The 23182-nt window shown below is 39.2% G+C and overlaps 1 long non-coding RNA gene across 1 annotated transcript in view; it reads right to left on the reverse strand.

Annotated features, from left to right (window-relative positions):
* The window catches only part of LOC104876463, a 66940-nt gene that overhangs the window by 6223 nt on the left and 37535 nt on the right, over positions 1 to 23182 (reverse strand). The window contains exon 2 of the long non-coding RNA XR_784345.1: positions 14642 to 14764. This is a non-coding gene — a long non-coding RNA (uncharacterized LOC104876463). The remainder of the gene's footprint in view (positions 1 to 14641; positions 14765 to 23182) is intronic.

Here is a 23182-nt window from a genome sequence, read left to right on the forward strand (position 1 = left end):
CCCCCCCCACACACTCTGCAGGTTTTTTTTCTCCTTTTGCTAGGTAGTTGCAGATTAGAGATTTGTAGTCTGAGTCACAAAGCTTCTCAGGCAGGGAACATGGCTAACGAATGCCTGGTACGTGTCTGTCATTCTCTGCCGTCTTAGGTTGCTCTCTTCACCCAGCTCGCAACTCAATTTGTGTTTGAGGGAGTTTGGCTTCTGTTATGGGAACCCTCTTATTTCACATCATTGTAATTATTTATCAGAATTTACCGAAATGTGATGTCATCAAAAGAAGCACTTCAGATGTAAGCATATTTTTGTATTTCCTGCAAAATACTAGCACTGAAGGGATTTCAGAGACTGTAGTCTAGTTAGCTTATTGTACACATAGCAAAGTGAGGTTCCAATAACCAAACAAGCACAATGGAACCTAGAGCTCTTGCTTTGGATCTTTTGCTGTTTGCTATTTACTTGAGCAGTTGGCAAACTTTTTTCTGAAAAGGGCCAAATGTTAAAGATTTTAGGCTGTGGGTCACATACAATTTCTGTTGTGATTTCTAAAGAAAGTGTATAGCTTTTAAAAATATAGAAATTATTCTAAACTTCAGGGCCTTAGATAAATAGAGTGCAGAGGGCATTTGACTCAGAGCCACAGTATATCAATGCTGCTGCTTCTCAGTATGTATATTAGTCATTACAAATAAGGAGAATGTGTTAGTCAACAGCTACTGCAATAATGCTTCGTAACAAAAGATCCTAACACTGACACACAACCACCGGCACGTGTTTTCATGCTCCCAGGCATGGATTGACTGAGGTGCCTCTGTTTCGTGTATCTTATTTTGGGGCCCTAGCCAGGAGACCAGTGACAATGTGGGGCATCTTTTTCACATGGTAGAAGTCCAAAGCTATCGCAAGGGTAAATAAAACTAGCAATGCTTGCTAAACTGCCTTTTATGTCGAGTTAGCCTTCTATTGCTGTGGTGAAATGTCTGAGAAAAACAGTTTAAGGAGGAAAGGTTTATTTTGGCTTATGATATCAGAAGTTTCAGTCCATGTTCTGCTAGCTCCAAGGTAGAAATGCCATAAATGAAAGGCATGGTAGATGAAAGCTGGTCACATCATGGCAGCCAGGAAGCAGAGTGAGAAAGAAAAAGCCAAGAAGGAAAAGGACAGGGACCAGATATAGTCTCCAAGGTGACTCCTCCATGATCCACTCCCTTCAGCCAGCCCCACCTCCTGCTTGTATCACTTCCCAATGAGGCCATCACATTATGATCTCACAAATTGTTTAATCCACTGATGAAGTTAGAGCCCTTCCAATCACCTTCTGAGAGCCTCTGAACACATGAGACTTTGGGGGGTCGTCTTAAATTTGAACCATAACGTATGTAAACTGAGATCCAGAATTGCCAAATGGTCATTTCCAACTCCTGTTGCCAAACGAGTCACATGGTACTACCCATCATCATCACAAATTTACACTTCTCCCTCGGAATCAGTGAGCAAGGAAGCAGCTATGAACACCAAGTGGTATTCCAGGGCTGTAAGAGGATTCTGGGAAGATGGCGGCGGTGGTGGCATGATTTGTAATGAAACTGAATGTTCTATAAATAGTCAGAAGAAGTAGGATGGCAAATCAAAGACCAGTCAATGAGCATTCCTCCAAGACCATAAATACAAGTCATGACAGTTCCCAAAACTATACAATTTAAGCATCTTTGTGGGGGTGATGCAGAAGAAGGGTAACCTAGCTTCTGATAGCCAAAAAACTTGGAGAAATTAAAAATATCCAACAGCCGCACATTGAAAAGTCTTATAGACCCCTCTAGTCTGTGACGAGAAGGTTCTTTGCAGGATCCAAATCATGGGTGAGTGAAAGAAAGATGAAATTGGGAAACAGAAAAGTCATCTCAAAAAGCACAATTTTTAAAAATGTATAAATAATAAAAGAAGTTACAATTTCAGCTGTAGTTCTTAGCTCCAGAAAGAATCTTATGTTATCAGTTTCCTTAAGCTGTCTTAATAAATTGCCACAAATTTCACTGTATAAGCCAAGAGACACTGATTCCCTCACAGCTAGAAATCTGAAATCAAGATGTCAATTGGTCCATGCCCAGAATGGGGACTCCAGGAAGAAAATCCTTGCTTGAGTCTTCCTGGCCTCTGGTGGCTGTTAATCCTTGGCTTCATGGTTCCTGAAGCATCACTCCAATACTCTGCCTTCACCTTCACAGGATCTTCTTTGTATGTCTCTGTGTCTGTCTGTGTCTCTATGTGTTCTTCCCTCTTCTGATAAGGACACTAGTTATTATATTTAGGACCCATTCTAGATCCTCTGAACCAGATGTATTAATTATAGAAGTGCTATAATAATAGAGTCTTGCTGGGGATTTAGCTCAGTGGTTCTACTGCCTGCCTCCCAAGTACAACATCCCAAGTTCGATCCCTGATACCAATAAGACACACATAATGGAATCTTTCACTCAGAACCAGATGCAGCTGATGGGCCTCACTGAAGCGTTTCCCTGGAACTCACACTCACCAAATAGATCCGTGTGGTCCAAGTTCATTCTCTATTCCTGAAGCAGTCTGCATAATCTAATATATTACACCACGGGTTGCTTTTATCACTCACTGAAAATGCATAACTTGAGTAAAAGCCAGAATATCAAGCAAACCCAAACCATGTGGTGTTCTACAAAATAACTGCCTAACACTTATCAAAAGTGTCAAGGTCCCCAAAGACAAAGGAAAAGGGGTGGATTATAAGAGATGGAAGAATCAGCACATAGTCTTGATTTGGAACCCAGATCGGAAAGAAAATATTAGTTGGGTAATTCCAGAAGTGTACATGGACTCTGGGTATTGGTCCTTGGCAGAGAGTTTTGGTTTCATTATGGTGGGATATTCCACTTATGTAGCCTGCTTTCCTGCTAAATTCTAGACAGTGCCCCCATGCACACACACACAGTGAGATTCTCTCTCTCTCTCTCTCTCTCTCTCTCTCTCTCTGAGGAATCTGCAAAGCAACCAAACATAGGTGGGTAGTGAAGAGGGGGTATGACATTTGAGGAAGTGATGTACAGTTGCAGAATGAGTCTCCCTGTGGTTTTGCTTGCACAGCTTTGTCTCAAAGTGACCTCAGTCACAAGGTCCTGTACTGGCCATGAACCTCCAATACAAACTCTGCCATGTACAAGTGCTACTTGTTCAATTTTTAAATCCACTTGGTCATTTCTGTAGTTTTAAAAAACAATGATAGTCCCTATCTTCTTATCTCCTTTTTATTTCCTTAAAGGTATTAATGATAGTTATTTTATTTTCCTTTCCTATATTTCTGGTATTTGAATATTGGGGTATCTGACCTTTCTTCCTCCCTTTCTTCTCTCCTTCTTCCCCTCTTCCCTATTTTTCTCTTTTCTTCCTATTCCCTTTCCTCCCTCTCTCCCTCCCTTCTTCCTTCCTTCTATGCTTCAATTTTTCTTTCTTTCTTTCATTTCTTTGTGGTTCCTGCTAGCACTGACTATGGGTCTTCCTTATCATGTTTTATGAATGATTACTTTAAATTCTTGTCTCCACAGTACATGGACATGCTTTTAGAGGCCTCTTTTTAAAAATGCCCTCTGAAGAGTATTTTCAGTAGGTTTCCCCTGGGGATCTAGGAGATGCTACCATTCGGGGATCTCTTTAAGATATATTCTCAGCTTGAAGTTTTTTAGGCCAATGATCTAGGATGAATGGGAGTCACAGATTTATATGAAGGAAAATTTTGAGCTGCACATCGAAGAGAAATTGATCTGTTCCCTCCACCCAGAACAAGGGCTGGCACAGCAATGTCTTGCTATCTTATGTGGAGCAGGTTTTCTTTCTGGTTTATTCTTACAGGGAGAGTGTAATTGTTGGTGATCCCCGATCTGTGTAGGAATCCTCTATGCCTCCCTATTGCATCCAGTTAGCTCTCTCTTCAGACCCTGTAACTTCATGAAAATAAAATTTCTTTGGCAAATGTTTTCAACACCAGAGGAGGAATCTAAGCTATCCATTCTATGCTCTTGATTACTATATTTGCATTGTTTTTAACTTCTGAGATTTCCTTAATTTCTTACTAGTCCAGAAAGTATTTTAGGCATACCTTAATGCAACAGTCCTGGTTGTTTTAAACAAGAGAGTTATAAAATCTGCCATATCGCAAGAAATGGATATTTTTCTTTATCACTGTTGATTGTAGACTCAGTTTCCTGAATGTCATAACCTGAATTTGAGAATGGCCAGATCAGATGGCAGCTATAGGTCATAGATTCTTTTACCATCACGAAACTTCTGTAATTTAGATTTTTTTTTTTTAAATCTCCAGCCTAGTGTACAACTCTAGCCAAAAACTGACTGCACCCCAGTCCCAGAGAGGCCCCCAGTGGCTCTCAGGCCTCTGAATTCTAGCTCTATCACATAGCATCCTGAAACTCTCTGAGCCACCTACCATCAAGATAGCTCTCCCTGAACTTCTCAGTGGTCCCTCATATCAAAATACAGCCTCGTATCTCAAATTAGCGCACAGCACCTCCACACACTGACTTCCCGTCACAACTTCAGGCTCACCTTCGCCCTTTGTCCACAGCTAAATTAAATCATTTTTACAGCCAAGCTTTCTATTTTTCCCACTTCTATTTTATCTTAATTCTTCATTTCTTGCCTTCCAGAAAAATCCTCTTGAGTGGTCTCCTTGCATTTTGACCTGTCCCCCCTAGCAGCACTGCACCCCAAAATATTTTCTAGTGTTGAAATTGAATAATATCATGAGCTGATGAAGATGTATCTACCCCTAACATCATATGCAAGTCCATGTTGAAAATTTATTTTCCAGCTAGAGATATTTCATAGTCTCTCTTGTATCTATGTGGAGCCCAGTAGTTGTCAATGCAGGAGCATATTATAGTCTGGATATGTTTACCTCTATCCCCTCAATAGTTCATATGTTGGAGGCCTGGCTTCCAGTGTGATGATGTCTGGAGATGGGGATATGTGGGAAGGGTTTTGGTCATTGCGGGTGGTGGCTTTGAAAGGGATTAATGTCATTAATTCTTGTGGTACCCATGGTTGGTTCTCACAAGAGAGATGTGCTAAAAGAGCAAGGTTGGCCACTTTCCATTCTCTGGCTTTCTGTCTTGCCTCGTGATCTCTTGATCTGGTAGGCACTCCTATCAGTGTGATGCCATTTTCTGTGAGGTCCAAAGTTGAGTTAATGACCTCGAACCTCCAGTACTATGGGAGGTACCCACCCGGATAGTTTAATATAGTAACAGAAAGTGACTAAAGTAGAACATAACCCAGAGTGATGTGGATTACAACTGAGACTAGCTGGTTGCAATGCTGACCGTTGAGTCAACATCAAACACAGGACGAACATACATTCATTTTCCCCATGATTATCAACATAAAATTAAGTTACAATTGACAAATAGAAAATGCATATATTTAAAGCATATAATGTACTGCTCTGATGTATGTGTACTTCGTGAAATAATTGCCACAACCAAGTTAATTAATGCACACAGCCTTGTATGGTTGCCTGTGTTATGTGTATGTGGCTAGAAAACCTAAGAGCTTACCGCTCAGCAAGTTTCAACTGTCCAAGACAGTACTGTTCATTATCATCACGCTGCTTTACAGTATCTCTCTAGAACTGATTCTTTTGTTTTGCATGAAATTTTGCAGCCTTTCACCATCATTGTCCATTTATGCCTCACCCAACCATTGGCAACCACAATTTTAACCTCTATTTCTGTAAATTTCACTATTTTAAATGCTACACATAAGTGATATCAGGTGGTGTTAATCTTTCAGTGCCTGTCTTATTTTCCTTAGCATAATGCCCATCCATGTTGTCTCAAATATTCAGATTCCCCTCTTGTAAAGCTTGATAATACACTGTCTTACAGAATTATGCACCACATTCTTAAGAGAGTTATCCATTAATGGGAACTAATGTTGTTTCTATCTCTTGGCTGTTGTCAATAATACTGCAGTGAACACGGGAGTGAAGTTGTCCCTTCAGAGTGGTAATTTATTTTCCTTGGATAAATATGCAAAAGTAGGATAGCTGGACCATATGGCAGTTCTATTTTTACTTTTCTGAGCAATCTCCATACTGTTTTCCATAATAGCTGCATTAATTTATATTCATATCAACAAAGCTTCCTTTTTTTCTCCAAATCTGTGCCAGCACTTTGTACTTCATCTTTTTGGTAGTAGCCCTTCTCACAGGTGTGATATGATATTCCATTTTGGCTTTAATATGTGTATCTTTGATGACTAGAGAATATACATCTTTTTAAAATGCAATTGGAAAATTCAGCAAGAAACTCTCTCTACATGCTGCACCAAACCACATCATGGAAAATTTCAAATTATTGAAAGAGTATAAGGCATTTTCTCTCTTCACAATTATGTAATGTTAGAAATCAATAGAATATGAGGCATCTATAAAAATCTTTAAACATGCAGTATTTAAGCAAACATTTCTAATAACCTGTGGACTGATAAATTATTTTTAAAATAACAAAACACTGTGAAATAAATGATAATGAAAATATAACACAAAAGAATGTATTGAACTTAAAATAGTTGATTGAGAGAAAATGTATAGCAATATAGCTCTATGTGCATGTAGAATTTTATATATTAAAAAAGAAAATATATCAAAAATTAAAAATATATTACACCTTAGAAGCTTCAAAAGAGAACAATTAAACTCAGAGAAAGGGAAAGAATAATGAAAGATAAATATATGTATATATATAATATTTGTTTCATATACACTTATATGATACAAACAATAGAGACAACGTGGTCAAAGTTGAGAGTTTTTTAAAAACAACATCTATATATTAGCATTAATAAAGATCAAGAAAAAAGAAAAATTACAAATTATAAACACGGAAATGGCAGAAGCCTTGCTACAAATCCTATAGATAATAAAGGACAACAAAGAAGATATTATGAAGAACTTATTGTCAATAAATTTCACAATGGATATAAAATACACAAATTTCTTGAAGCATATAATGTACCAAAATTGACACACAATGAAAGAGAAAATCACAATTGCTTCTCGAGCTACTGAAAAACTTGGGATCGAAAATCTTTGTATAAAGAAAACCCCCAACTAAGATGGTTTTATTGATGAATTCTACCAGATATTTAAAGAAGAAAAAAAACACACTTTTAGAATATGAAGAATACAAGAAAATTTTCTAATTCATTACAAAACAAGATAAAGTTTTATGAAAATAAAACTACATACTGTTACTTATGTAATATTATATTTTGGATCTAAATGTCCCCCCAAGAGGCTGGTATATTCAATTGTGGGGCTAGCTGACTTACTCCTATGAGGCAGGACCTGGCTTAGGAAGGCTGACTGGGCTTATGCCCTGGAAGGACCCACCTCCTTCCCCAGCTCCTCTCTTCTCTCTCTGCTTTCTAATCACCATGATGTGAGCAGCTTTCCCTCACCAGGGCCTTTGGTCATGCTGGTTCTGTATTTAAGCCTTCAGGACATGCTGAAACTTCTGAACTGTGAGCCAATATAGACCTCTCCTTGAAGTTGTAGGGCTTATGTCTGGTATTTTGTCCCAGCGACTAGGACAGTGACTAAGACACAGACACATGGAAAATCCTGAAGAAAATATTAGCAAACCAAATCTGTCAGTGTATAAAAGGAATGAAACATCATGCTCAAATGGTGTTTACCCCAGGATTTCAAAGTTTGTTAAATATGTTAAAGTCAATATCATTCACCATAGCAAGAAAATACCAAAGAAAAGCTATCTGGCAACCTCGACAGATGTAGTAAAAACATTTGACAAAATTCAATGTTCATTCATGATTTAAAAAAAAAAATCTCATCAAACTAGGAATAGAAGTAACGGCACTTTCTCAATCTGATGCAGAACCAAAAGTCTGCATCATGCTTAATATTGAAAGCATTAATTGCTCCCCCACTACCATAAGGTATGAGGTAAAGATGCCCACTCATAGTACCAAGAATTCCCAGAAGTTCTACCCAGTACAATATAACAGGAAAAAGAAATGAGCATTCAGATTGGAAAAGAAGAAATTTAAAAATCTACTTTTGTCATGTACAAAGAGCACCACAAAAATTATATAAAAACACCACCATAACTAATAAATGAACTTATGAAATGAAAGAATACAAAAATCAATGCATACAGATAAAATGTACTTCTATATATGATAGCAGCAAACTATTTTATTATAAAATAAAAATTTTGAAAACATGCCATTTATAATAGAGCAAACAATACATAATGTATAGGTATAAATTGAATAAAATTACTTATACACTAAAGCTATAAGACGTTTCTGAAAGATATTAAAGAAGACCTAAATAAGTGGAGAGATGTACCTTATTTGCAGATTAGAATACTCAGTACTGTTTTAATGTCAATTCTCTCCCAGTTGGTTCATAGATTTAATTCAGTCTCACATAGAATTCCACCAAGTTTTGATGTGGAAATTGACAAGTTCAATCTAAAATTTATACAGAAGCATGAAATACCTTAAGTAACCCAAGTAATTTACAAAGAGATCTAAACTAGAGGGTGTGTATGAGCTGATTTTAGGAGTTACTTGCTTATACTACAGGTGTAAAAATAGTAGAGTTTGGTGTACAGATGAGTGGAACAGAAGACAGAGCACAAAAGTAGACTCACACTTACATGCCTCATAATTTTTTAAAGTATTATTTATTTTTAAAGTTACATCTAATTAGTACATGCTTGTAGTACATTATATTGTAAACATGTACAAAAAAAGAGGAAAGGGATCAAGAGATGGATGGATGAGGAAGGAAGGAAAAGGGGATTAAAAGTAATTAATATGTATTGTGTCTTGATAGAATTTTTTTTTTTTTTGAGACAGGGTCTCGCTATGTAGTTCAGGCTGGCCTTGAACTCAGGTAGAGCCTCCTGCCTCAGCCTCTAGATTACAGGAAAGTAATCCACCACACCCAGAAATATTGATAGAATTTTGATTTAAATGACAAGACAATGAAATGCAGAAAACTCTTACAATTAATTAAAAATACTGAAATAGAAGATTATTGTTGTTGTTGTTGTTTTGGTACCAGGGATTGAACTCAGGACCTTGCACTTGTGAGGCAGGTGCTATGCCATTGAGCTAAATCTCCGGCCCTTGAAATAGAAGGTTAGTAAAGAACAAATATTTGACCATGCTGTAAGTAGAAAACATATGAATGACCAATAAGAAAGTTAGAAGATCCTCAAAATTATCAATCATTAGAAACGTGTAAATGATGGGGAGTCAAACTGTGTATACCTTGATGGGTGAATTGATAAAATATGGTATGCATACACAGTAGAAAAGTGCTAACCATAAAGAATCATAATTTGTAGCAAAATGAAACACTTTGTTAAATAACCCAGACACAGAACGACAAATACAGTGAACCCGTGCTTTATGAACGCAATCAAGGGCTGCTTGTAACTAAGTCAATACAGCTGAGATCAGGATGTTTACCTGGGTACATGCTATAAATAGCAAGAGACACATGAACCTTCTTCCATTAACCTAATTAACCCAAGTTGTTCAAATGTCAGGCTGGTTGTAACTTGAGGGTCCACTATATGGTCTGCTCTTTCTCATATGTGGAAAGTTTAAAAACAGTCAACCCTAATGTGAAATAGTGATTACTAGAAGTTAGGAGAGAAAGAGGAAATGGAGGCTAAATAAAGGGAAGCTTGATTGGATCAGCATGTTGTTTGTGTGTATTGCAATATAAAACTGAACTTCGTTAATGTATAAAGTTAATACATGTTAATATAAAATAAAATATGCCTGACATATCCCACACTCTGGGAGGCTGACCCAGGAGGATTGCAAGTTCCAGCACAGCATGAGCAACGTAGTGACTTAGCCAGACCCTGTCTGAAAATAAGAAAGAAATAATGGGCTTGGGATGTAACGCAGCGTGAAGGCCCCAGATTCAAACCTTGGTACAACAAAGTAAATAAATCAGTATCTCTAGAATTATTTTGATTAGAAGAATTGAATTCAGAATGTATTCGTGACAATACTGTACAACAGAACTCAATTTACCAGGGCAAGTTCTTTGGAAAACAGGGCGACAAAACATACAAGCCAGGTACAGGTCAACTTCGTATGGTCACTTGATTTTTACAATGATGAAAGATGACTTTAGTGGAGAAAAGAGTATCTTTTTAATACATGGCCTTGTAACAATCCAGATTGCTATGTGAAGAGAAATAAATCCCTGTGTCTCCTTTATTCCATGCACAAATATTAATTTGAAGTATTCTTAGACATAAACAGGAGAAAAATATGATCAGGTCATTAGAAGGTATGATAAGAGATCCTCATGACTTTAGAGAGGCAAAGCTTTCTCTACACAGATTGCAAAAGCATGACAGGAGAAAACGATAAATTGAAGTTCTTCAAAATAAAAATATTAAGCTCATCAAAAGACACCATTGACGATTTTAAAACAAGTCACTGGATGAAAATATTTTTAATATGCATATCTGACAAAGTACTCAGGTGTTAACTTTCTTTACTATAAAACATCTAAAACATCAGTTTGTAATGAGAAAAGGTTTCCTTCTGGCTTACAGAAGGGTTTTAGAGAGTTCAGCTCATGATTGGTTGGCTCTTGCCTTCAGGCACATATGTGCAGCCAGCACATCATGGCGGCAGCATATGGCAAGACCATTCACCTCATGGTTGGCCAGAATGTGAACAAGAGAAAGAGAAATGGATGGCATCCCTTTATCCCATCCAAGAGCATACCCCAAAGAGTGGGAGACCTCCCACTTGGCCCTACCTCTGAAAGTTTCCACCACCTACTAGTAGTGTCACACGACAGTTTGTCTCAGTCTTACTTGTTATCTAGACTCTTGGTATCCTGATCAAGGAATCAAGCAAGACACACAGAAATAGTAACACAGTCAAATTGGCTTTAATTTTCTCATCTGCTCACATGGTAATTTGACTCAGAGGAACCTATCTGTTTCAGATTTGAGGTTAGGTTAGAGCATATTTGAGAAGCTTCCAAGAATGCACAGTTCAGAGGTGTCAACTGCCAGCCATCAAGTACACCTTCAAGGATGGAGGGTGGACAGAGGCAGAGTTGGCAACTATGGTGAGTTCCAGGTTGCTGTTTCTTTTATTCCTCTAGACTTTGGGCAATGGAGAATAATTGAGCTTCTTTCCAATCAACTGTGAGTCTCCAACCTCATGTTGGGATGGGGAGTTTTGAACCTTTATGGGTATCTGGTCTCCAAGAGTCAGAAGGCTTCCTGTCTGCTGTAAGCCTAAGGCCAGGATGTCTCCCACACTGTTTGTCTCCTGCCTCAGTAGCACCAATCTGAGTACTAGGTCTTTAACTCATGGGCCTCTGGGGGACAATCCTGATCCAAACTATACAACTCATATTAGAATACAAATGAACCACCGAAGCAAACAGTCTACTAAAAGATGGACAAAAAGCATGCACAGTTTACAAAGGAGGAAGGTTCAATGACTAATAAGTGCATCAGTTATTAAGGAAATAAAAATTAAAAGAGCTACCTCACACAAGCTGGAATGACTAAAATAAGATAAAATATTGACAATATCAATATTGGTGAGACTATCAAGCAAGTGGAACTGTTGAGTAGAATGGTTGTACTTTTCTAATCAGAGTTTAATATAGTACAATCAGTTTGAGGAACTGTTTGGGAAATCCTTATATAAAATTTAAGCAGCCAGTTGCTCTGACCTAGTGAATCTGCTGCTAGATATGTACTTAAGAGAAATGAAACCATATAGCAAAACAAAAAGGATTTATACAAAAAGTACTTAACACCATTATTCATTAGTCCTAATAGCTCCAGAGTGGAAAATAAACCAAATGTCCTTTCACAGCAGAACTGATGAAATGGAGAATTCTCCTCAGTAATAAGTCAACCATCAACTGAGGCAAACAGCAAGAATGGCAGAATCTGAATGTCACCATGGTAAGTGCACCCATGTGCTGAGAGGTTAATGGATGACTTCACTTATATAGCATTCGCCAACAGGTAAACACAATCTGCTGGTGAAAATCAACAAGTGATTGCCCCTAAGGAAGGGTAGGCTGAGAGAGAAGAAGAATGAGGATTACAGGAACATTCTGTGATGATCATATGCTGTATACCTTGTTTTGGATGGCATATAATTATTCAACTACATCAGCTGAACATTTAAGAGCTATACATTTTATTTTAGGTGTATCATAGCTTAATAAGAATAAAGCCCAAGTTTCTTCAGCTAGTTTGGAGTGCTTGCTAACAACCGAGTTCTCATCATGTCTCTGACTTCATCGTCTATTGAAATTCTGGGCACTTGTTCCTGTATGATCTCAAACACAGATATTGGCTTTACAAATGTCCATAGTTTGAGCCTCTGAGCAAATCCAAATCTAAATTTTGCTCTCTTATTTTCCCCTTTTCTTCTTCCCTCTTTACTAATATAGGGAGAAGTCGCTATTTAAGGATGTGCTCCAACAGAGTGACTTGGCTCTGTTTCCCGAGTTTCTCACCCTACTCTTGGAGCCAGCGGGCTGTCCCATGCATGCCCTTCTGGTGGATGTGGTGCACTAGTACAAATCCAGTCACTTTGTAAAAGCTTCCTCTGGTGCCATGTACGCTAACCTTCTATTAGCCAAACCAAGACTCTAAGGGTGACACCTGTAGTCAAGGTGCTGAGAGTATATTTTGATTCTGTATGGAAGGACCTGGAAAGTCACATGGTGAAGGGCATAGGTATGGAGAAGGGGAAAGGCTAGCATTATGAATCCAAACCACTACATTCAGATCCCTCCTCCTGCCTTGGACTGTAATAGAGATGAGCAGCAGGCCCTTCTTCCTTCTATGGAGATAGAGCCAGTCTGGACGTTATTAAGGCAGTGCTCAGAGCAGCCATTGCTGTTCAGGAAGGAAGATGCTGTCAATGCCACAGCTGCCTCAAGGTCCCCACAGAAATGTTCCTACCGCAGACGCTCATGAATATTAAAGAAGACAGTCACATTGAGAAGGAAGGAGAATGCAGGACTCAATATAGAAAATAAGAGGGCTTCCTAAAGAAGGCTGTACTGCAGACAAATACAAACTACGAAAATTGATGGAGCTTCCCGAAAGAGCTCTACAAAGTTAATATTTCAAGCAACAATGTTAACTGCAAACCTTGAACACGGGTGAGCCACCGTGCCACCAGCTACATGACACCTGCAGCTCATCTGTCCCCAGGTAGGAGAGATGAAGGCTTCAGACTACAGTTTCATCACTTGTTTGATAGTGACAAAAAGCCTCAGCCTTTTCCCGTGGCAGGCGCTCTCCATCAGGGGAATGAGAAGCCGACTCCAGGTGAGGGTCAGACCAATAATGAAAGGATATTTTGGACACTTCCTGAAAATGTGACAGGAAAGAAAGTGGGTTTTCTCCTCTGGGGGAAAAAGCCATTCTGGTTATTTGTTTTGATAGTCAAGTTGTGCAAAATGGGTGCTACATAAATAAATTGTAGCAGCTCTCAGTTCAGCAAGCATGATGCACATTGAATCAGCCACGTGGCACGAGTATTCCCTGTAGAGGAAAGCAAATGGAGCAAGAGTGCTTATAACCATGGCCCCGTGTATGTGTGTGTGCTTATGTGTGTACTTAACATTCATTCCACATTTACTATACACTTGTTCAGTGTATAGTATGCCTTGTATCATTAAGCTTGTGCTGGGGCTAGAAGGAATCCTAAAGATACGGATTCTGTTCTCCCAGGCTCATATCCTCCCAGGAGGTGGGGGTGTGTTGGGGGCGCTGTGCAATCAGTTAATTGTGATTCCAGGTGTTGTCCTGTGTGTGTCCATATCTGCTTGTTTGTGTACACAGCTGTGCTCATCTGAAGAGGCTCCTGCCTTGTAAACAAGGTCCTCCTGGCTCCAAGGCCACCCTTCCACCCATATTGGTAAACTCCAATGGGTGTCCCAAGAAACATGAGCCAGAAAAGGCAGGATTTTCAAAAGAGAGGCTAATCTGGGGATGATTCTCCCAACTCATACTATCTTGCCTTATTTTAAAAAAAATTTTAGTATGTGTTTATGATACATAGTGATTATATTCAGCTTAACACATCTTGATCATTTTTATTCTCCTGAGACCCTACTACCCCCTTTGTTTCCCTGGATCCTTCTTACCTTTACTGAGAATCCACCTCGCTGTTTCTTAATATGGCTCTTTTCTTTTGCTTTTTCAGTTATTTATATTGTGGGTCTCTCCTATTAGAGAAACAATGTGATGTTGAAACTCGTGACTTCTTTCTCTTAATTTTAGGATCTCAAGAGCCATCCATTTCCTTACAAATAACTCAGATTTATCCTTCTCTATGGCTGAGTGATGCCCCATTGTGTATGTTTTGCACATTTTCTTTACCCATTTATCTGTCAGTGCGTATACAGGCTGCTTCCATGATTTAGCTATTGTGAGTTGTGAAGCTATAAACATGGGTGTGGATGCATACATCACTGTAATATGCTGACTTTAGTTCTTTGGGGAAGTTACCTAAAAGAGACATAGCTGGGTCAACTTACATTTCTATTTTTGGTGTTTTGAAGGATCTCTGTACTGATCTCCATTGTGGTTGTACTAATTTACTTTCCCAACAGCAGTGTAGAGAGGTTTCTTTCTCTCCACATCTTTGCCAGCTTGGGCCACTGGAAAAATGCAAATAAAAGTAACAGTGAGATTCCACCTTCTCAAGAATGGCTGTCATCGGGGAGTCAAATAACAACAAATCCAGCCTTGCATTCTTTTTTTATTATGTTGTTTTTAAAATTAATTTTATGGGTACATTTTAGGTATACAATATAATGACATTCATCACTGGAAATTTGCACCTTTACATGGTCTATCTTGGATCTATTTTTTCCCCATTCCTCTGCCCTCCCTTTAACCACTCCACTGCTCCCTGTTTAAAACAGAGTGTTTCCATTGTTTCATTTCTCTCATATTAATTCCATTCTTTCCTTTCCCCACCTCTCCTACTTCCCCTTCCCTTTGGCCCTTTTTGTAAAACCTATTTCACATTATCTGTTATACCTTTTGATCTTTATTTACACATTCAGTTTCTTACACCAGAGAAACTATTTGGCATTTGAACATGCCTGTCCTATTTATTTCATTTAAGAGTATGGCCTCAATGTGCATCCATTTAGTTATAAATGTCTCTAGTTTCTCATTCTTTATGGCTGAGTAGTACTCCATTGTATAAAAAGAACCACATTTTTCTTTATCCAGTCTCTAGTTGATGGGCAATTGGGCTGTTTCCAAGTTTTAGCTATTACAAACTGTGCTGCTATGAACATGGGTGAGCATATATCACTGTGGTATGATTCTTTGAGTTCTTTGGGGAAGATACCCAGCAGGGGAATAGCTGGGTCAGATGGGGCCTCTAATCCTAGTTCTTTGAGCTATCTCCATACTGATTTCCACAGTGGTTGTACCAATCTACACTCCCAGCAGCTGTGGAGCAGGGCTCCTCTTTCCCCACAGCCCCACCAACATTTGTTATCGGTGGATATCCTGATAGCAGCCATTCTCTCTGGGGTGAGGTGGAATCTCAGTGTTGTTTTCATCAGCATCTCTATTCTCGACAAAGTGAGTGCTCTAGATAATGGGGCAGGCAAAGAGAAGGGGAAAGGAATGGAGAAGGCTTGTGCTTCCCCAAATGAGAGACCTCTTTCAGCAGTGGTGCAAATCTCTGGCAGGCACCACTGAAAACTCTGCAAGGTTCACCATCACTGCTACACAGCTGTAGCCATATAGAAGCATATGAGAATATTGATGCTTGGAGTCGGAGGCCTCTAAGGATTCAGATCTGACCCGTGGCTTATCAGCCCTCTGGGACATTTCCATGGCTCTCAGAAGAGCTTTTGGTTCAGTGAAACTTCACCAATTTAGAGTGGAACCGTACATTTTCAATTAAACTGCATGTGGCCCTTTCTCGTATTTTTCAAGGCCTTAGATTCCTGAGGTCCCAAAGCAGCACTGGACTAAGACTCTGCATATGCTAAGGTATCTCTGAGGATTAACTGTGGCCAAGAGGATTTAAATGTGGCTCAAGTTCCACGTCTGTGAGTAAGTTTGTTTTATAGATTAGGGCAGCTGAACACTTATAAACAAAAGCTCCCTGAGTGTGTTCAGGAGGGATAACCACCTGGGTTTTGTCCAATTAAATGAGTCTTCACATTGGGAAGGAGAGCTTTGGGCTTTATATAGGATTGGATGGAACAGCTGCCAAAGCCCACCAAAGAGGTCAAAACCACAACACAAACCATATCATAATGACCTTGGGGTTACCCTCAGTTGCTCTGATGCAGTTAGAGTGCTCCTCAGGCTCATGTCAGAAGTTAAGGAAGTGTGATAAGGGCAGGAGCATATGTTTTAGGCTCCCACCAGGATGTTAAGAAATATAGTGAGAGCAGGATGTTCCTTTGGTCTCCAAGAACCAGAAGACATCTTGTCTGCTGTGAAGCTAAGACCAAGATGGCTCCCACACTATTTCCTGCCTCAGTACTCCACTATTACTTTTATTGTACTGTAAGTTTTACTCAATTTTTGGCGGGGTTAGACATTCTCTGCACTTCTCATTAAGCCTCTGTTGGGTGCAGACATTGAGTTTGAGAGACAGGTTTCTTTTGTTTTGTTTTGATTTTATACATATCTAACATGAAGTTAGACTAGCATTTATTTCTGCACCAAAGACTGAGCTTCTTAAAATTCTCCTGCTCCCTGTCCCTGGCCACATACAATGAATTGACCACCAGTGTCCCTGGACTGCAGTCTTTCTTGTTCTTCTCAATGCAGATTAAGGCTTTGTCCCTTCAAGGTAGATATAAATGGGTATGAGTCTCAGTAGAGATCCAGCAGTGGTTTTCTCCAGCCAGCAATGTGGCAGAAAGCTTCCTCAGGACCGTCCCCCATCTCCCCTATGAGCCCCTGCTGGGAGATTGCTGGAGAAGGTCCACGGGCAGGTGCAACCCTCCCCACATCTGCAGCCCCTAGGGAAGTTTCACTAGTCTGCACCAACACATTCTAGCCATTTAAAAAAATCTCTAGCCAAGTTTTCTTATCCACTTTTATTGCATCATGATGTGTGGAGGTACATAAATGTCAAGACCTTAGTTCTTGCAAACATCCATCCCTCTCCAGACTTTGGGTGAATTGTTTGCCCTGCAACTTCAGTTTTCTGATGGATTCCAGGAAAAGCAATTACTTATCAAGTTGCTCAGATTTTTTCTTTAGGGAGGAGAAGAGTGATGCTCTTTCAGGCTCTCTACCTCTGAACTCAGTTGCTAGGACATTTAGATCTGGGCCTTCCTTCAGTTACCCTGCCTGTGTCCCAGGGTTTCATTCAGAAACAAATGTCTCTGTGTTCCACACTTCACTTTTGTTATAACTTTTACTGGAATTTTTACCTTCTTCACTCAAATAGCTACACTCATGTGCTGGCAGCATTCTGAAGACTGCTACATGCTGAGAATATATCACAGACACTGCTGAGGCAAAAACGTAATGCAGTATGAGATTTCTCTGAGCATTTGAAATCAGCATTTAAAATGTCAGACATCCCTTTGATGCCCTGCTACTCCTGTGTGCAACATTATAATTTTCCTCTGGAGGAGGCTAAGGACATGAAAGAGCTGCTGTGCTGCATTCGAACAAGTTGATGAGATACTTATTAAGCACGTACTATGCACCCACAGTGGTTTTAAGCTCTCTGAAGGGCTTTAGAATATGACCAGTTCTCAAAGTTTGGATGAGAACTGGAAACAACCTACAACTCTAGTGCCTATAAATTTCACTTCGAAGATGATCACTGTATTGGTCACCTATCCAATTGCAGAGACAAAATACCTGATATTCACAATTTAAAGGCAGAGAGGTTAAATTTGGCTCACATTTTGAGAAGTGGTTGGCTCCACAGTGAGGACATCATGGCAAAAGGGTGTGGTCTAGCAAAGCTCTTCATTTTGTGGAGTCTCAGCAGCAGAGAAAGGGGAAAATGCCAGTGAGAGATACAGCCTCCAAGGCTCACTCCAAGTCACCTGCCACCTCCAACCAGGCCCCACCTCCTGACAGCACACTCATCTACGAACATAGTATATTAATCCACTAACAAGCACAGCACTCCCATCATTCAATTGCCTCTCCAGGAGTCTAATTAATCCAGTCAAACTGACAACTCAGATTAAGTGGTACAGTCCCTAAATCTGTCAGCCTCATGAACGGGAAGACCCTTCCATAGTCCTATAGATGCAACCCAGGCCAGAGCCCAGTTATTCGTTAACAGTAGATTAGGTGCCCTACATTCTCTTTTGATAGATTCTGGACTTCTTAGAAAGGACTACTTGACTTCTAACACCCTTCACTGAACAAGATTTCTACTCTGAATTCTGCCTCTCTCTTGCAAGAATGAATATGGTAATAGCTGTACATCTCCAATGATGACTTCTCAGTGATGAGCTCCATACTCTCAGTTTCATTCTGGTTATAATCTCTTTCCCTTTTTAATGCTTTTCTTAATTGCAGGGTCCCTGTGTAGCTGCCTGTCATAAGGTAGCCTTACAGCCTCTCTCAGTGGTACACGGTTGGAGCCCAAGCCATCCATTTCTTGTGTTCCAGCTATACAGTGACATTTGGAGCATCAGAAAGCAAAGCAAGAGGAAATGTTGAGGATGGAGTCATGGGTACTGGTAACATAAAAATTGGCCATTATTGTGAAGGGATAGGAAAGATAGTCTCTGAGGAACTGGGCTTCTTGGTGGATACTCTTTATTACATGAAACCAAAACCATAACAGGAAACATAACAAGAAGTTAGAGGCGTGGGATTTGGAGGCATCCCATCCTGGATTCCAGGGAGAGCTTCAACCATTGCTAACTGGATGACTCTGAGCAAATGACCTGGCATCTCTCAATCGCATACATACATAAATTTGTGTAGGGATTCCATGATCTGTGTTATGTAAAGCATATAGGACACCATCTTTCCCATAAAACATACTGAATAAGTTGAAGCCAGCTTTTATAATCATAACTGATCCTGTGCGCCTTTGGCCACAGTGAGCAGTCCAGTTCCCAATAGAGTCAAGTCACAGCTGGAGAAATAAGACAAACAAATTAGATTTCTGCCCAGCCAATAGGTTCCTATATACTTCGGGCTGCACCCAAATGTAGCCATGGTGAGGCATTTCAAAAAACCTGTGTCCTTCTGTTTCTGATCCAGTCTTCTCTGTGAATACAGAAGGAAGAAGAAACAGTAATATTTCTTGCAAACTCCTTTGCACCAGCCACCATGCTAGGTACATTTCACTCTCATTCTTCTTATTTTATCAACTGTCTTTCTCTCTACTGCTCCACAGCCAATGAAGAGCCAGAGGCAGGAGTGTCATAAAACCCTTTCCAAATAATCAAGTGGGCAATCAGCACTACTCTCTGCACATGTATTAATGTAGAACCCTTCTGTGGGGAGGTAGCATCACCCCCTCCAAGGGATCCTATAAGCCAGGTCCCAGACATTGTGCTTCAGAGTATTGCTTCAGACCACGGTCACACACCATATGACAAATAATCTGAACAAGCTTTTTCAGGTAAAAAAAAAAATTATGGTTCAGTTTGAAGCAAAGAACAATCTAGGCAGTGGGTAAAAACTAATTTACTATATGTCACCCTGGATATACAGCAAATAGCTGTAAACAAGTATGTACAATATAATTAAAAATATGATAACATTATAAAATAGGATGATGGCTAGTTAGAGGAGTAGATCTATCAAGCAGAATATGTGTATATCACTTGAAATATTGCCTCAATTACTTGGAGTCATCAGCTCAGGCTCCTCATCTCAAAAACAATCCTTATAAATGCAGACTTAAAATGACAAACACTGTTTATTTCCATACTTGGTTTCCTTTCATTCCATTTGTCCGTGGGAATATTTCTCCAGCATCTGTTGAGCAAAGAGCAGCAAGACAAGAACAATACTTAAATTCTCAAGATCTGCCCTGTCCCATCCCTTCATCCCTGGCTCCTTAGTAGATGGTCTTTGCATGGAGGCTGAGCTCTAGGAAGTATCCTTCAGTCACTCCCAGGAAACCACCCAGGAGCAGTCATGCACAAAAGCAAATGGGAAAAATAAAAGCAAGTGGCATGGTTCATTAACAAACACAATTAATTTGCCTATACCATTGCACCAGATGAAACAATACTCTGGCTGAGAAGCTGCACAGATAATCACCCAATAATGGGAAGAGCCATAGCTTCTGTGTGATCCCAGAAGAAAGATAAAATTGGTCCCTACTGGCTGGGCTTTGTCTCCTCAGCTCTGTGTGTCGGTGCTTCCATAACTGACCCTAAGCTGTAAAAGGAAATTTCAAAGTTCTCAACCCCTCTCCTCAAGGACCTCCTGGGCTTTACTTCTGGATATTTATGGGAAAATTTCTCTTCTCCCTCTTTCATCTTGCCTTTGGCTCAAAGACACAGCACTTGGCTCACATTTCTTAGCTATGGTCAGGATTCTTCTCATTCTTTTATTGTTTTTCATTATTGGAAGCAATTTGAGTGTGGATTAATTAATCCTGATGACTAATTTATTATCCGCCACTTTCTGTCACTCATTTCCTTCATGTGTGCTATGGCTGAGGTCTAGATGTCCCCCCAGAACCTCATGTGGTCATAGGCCTGATCTAGAGTGTGTGAAGCTGGGATTCATGATACAATGCTAGGCTCAAGGGCCCTAGGATTAAGGGTGGTAATGCTGCCCGCCCTAAGTAGTCTGAATAAAATAAAAGGGGCAGAGAGATACTGTTAACTTCTCTTGTTGCTTTTGCTGCCTTGTGCATACCATGTTGTTTCTGCTCTGCCATGCCTGTGTGTCACCCCTACTTTGGAGTCAGCCAATTATGAACTGAAACATCTATGAACTGTAAGCCAAATAAACCCCTTCCCTTTTCACTTTGGGTGTCAGGTATTTTGTCTCAGTGATGAGAGAAAAATAACTAACACAATGTGCAATTTCGCAAAAGGGGTTGTGTTGGTGTTGTGTCCTCAGAGACCAAGAACCCTTGGCCTATCTAGTCTGCATCATTCCTAAGGTTTCATTCTTCAGTCTTCCTTGCCAACCAATTCCCTGCTACTGTTGTTCCTGTATGAATTAATACAGCAAATATTTTCATTGTTTTCACCATGACCTACTTAGAATATTATTTCCTTTTATTCTTTCAAATTATATAGACACTCCCCGTTCCATTCCAAATTTACCCTTTCCATGAGCCTGCCTTCATCTTTCTTTCTTCAACTAAGCTTCTATTTTACATTTGTGTATTATGTAAGGATGGGAATAAGTTCCCAGAAATGCATGAATGGGACATTTATTGCTAAACACAGGATGAATTTACACAAACTATGACAGCTAAACACCCTTGGAAAGTACCACCTTATGGGACCACTATTATATATGGCATCTGTCATTGACAATATACAACTATGATTATGCTAACAAGGTCTAAGTTAATAATTTATAATTTCTTTTATATTTTCCCCCAGACTTAACATTTCTTGAGAAAAGAGATTATGTCCCATGATATTCGTCACCTTTAATGCCTCATGTATGTGTAGACTAATAGTAGATACTCAATAGATGCTTTTGATTGATTGACTTAGGTACAATGTTGAGCAATTATAGGGTAGACACATGGAAATAGTATAAAAGAGCTTTCTATCACTAAATATTGGGTCAAAAAAAGAGTGAATCTGTGTATTAATTAGTGTCCAAGCCAAGGACCATCAATTACAGGCATCCTGTTAACCCTACTGTTAGATTTAGACTGAGGCCTGAACTGTCTACTACTGATGATTGAAGAAATGAAGTGAGGTGGAGTAAATGAGTAAGAGCTTACACTCAGTGCATAATGCATGCCAGGGAAAATGTAGAGGATTGGATATGCATTAACCCCTTGAATCATCACAACAATCTCCAGAAGTTTATTATGCCATTTTCAGATGAGTTTGGAAAGACACATTCAGACCACAGCAAGTACTTGCATTGCTTCTCAATATAAATATGATTGATGCTGTAGAGAACTGAATGAAAGAACATAAAAACAGAGGAATACTTCAAGAAAATCTTTAAGAAATAAAAGATTTTGATTTACATGCTAAAATTACACACTATGTCCCTGGGGGGGGATTTAATATTAAATCAGAATCAGTAAAACAATAAAGTTACAAGGTTCCAAAGATAAAGAAAAACATAAAAACAAGTAAAAGCACAGCCAAGCAAATAATATCACTTTTCTTCTATGAAAAGAAAATATCAGACTGGTCTTTTAACATGCCACACCCATGTTCAGCCATAGAAAACAGCCAAACAGTATCAACAGTGTGTAACTTATAACTTTTATATCCAAATAAACTGTCATTCAGGCATAAAATCAGAAACATAAACAAAATCAGGTCTTACAGTCATTTAGGTAATATATTTCCCACAAGTCTTTGTTGAAAAGCTACTAAAGAACAAACTTAAAGAAACAAATGATGAAATTTTGGCAAAAATACTAGAATTAGGCATTGAACCCAATTTACCACAGGTCAGAGAATTAAACAAGTGAAAAATATGACAGTGACAATGTAAAAACTGCAATGTTCCAATTAACCAAGTTAAGTCACCAAATTTAAAAGCAGAAGGAGAAATAAGTTGAAAGGTGACACTGCTACCCGTCTTATTAATATTTTATAGTTGGGGGTCACACTGCATTATTTAACACTGACTAATAAGAATGTTTGATTTAAAACAAACAACACAAAGTTAGGGAAAAAATGAATTCCATTACTGCCCATTTAGGCCAAGATAATGGGGTTTTCACAGTATTTTCCTATCAGTCTGAAAGAAGGTCTACATAGATGCAGTCCAAGAAAAATATGTTGTATCTGCATATGTAATGCAGGAGACAAAAGTAGAGATGAGCTTGGACTAGATTCCTATGGAGTTCTATAGACACCTTTTATTGATGTGTCCACTGAAGATCCATGTGTTAAAGTCTTGGTCCCCTTAGTGATGCTTTTAGGAAATGG

Source organism: Fukomys damarensis, unplaced genomic scaffold (assembly GCF_012274545.1).
Source record: "Fukomys damarensis isolate Sample0158 unplaced genomic scaffold, DMR_v1.0_HiC HiC_scaffold_17, whole genome shotgun sequence".
Classification (NCBI taxonomy): domain Eukaryota; kingdom Metazoa; phylum Chordata; class Mammalia; order Rodentia; family Bathyergidae; genus Fukomys; species Fukomys damarensis.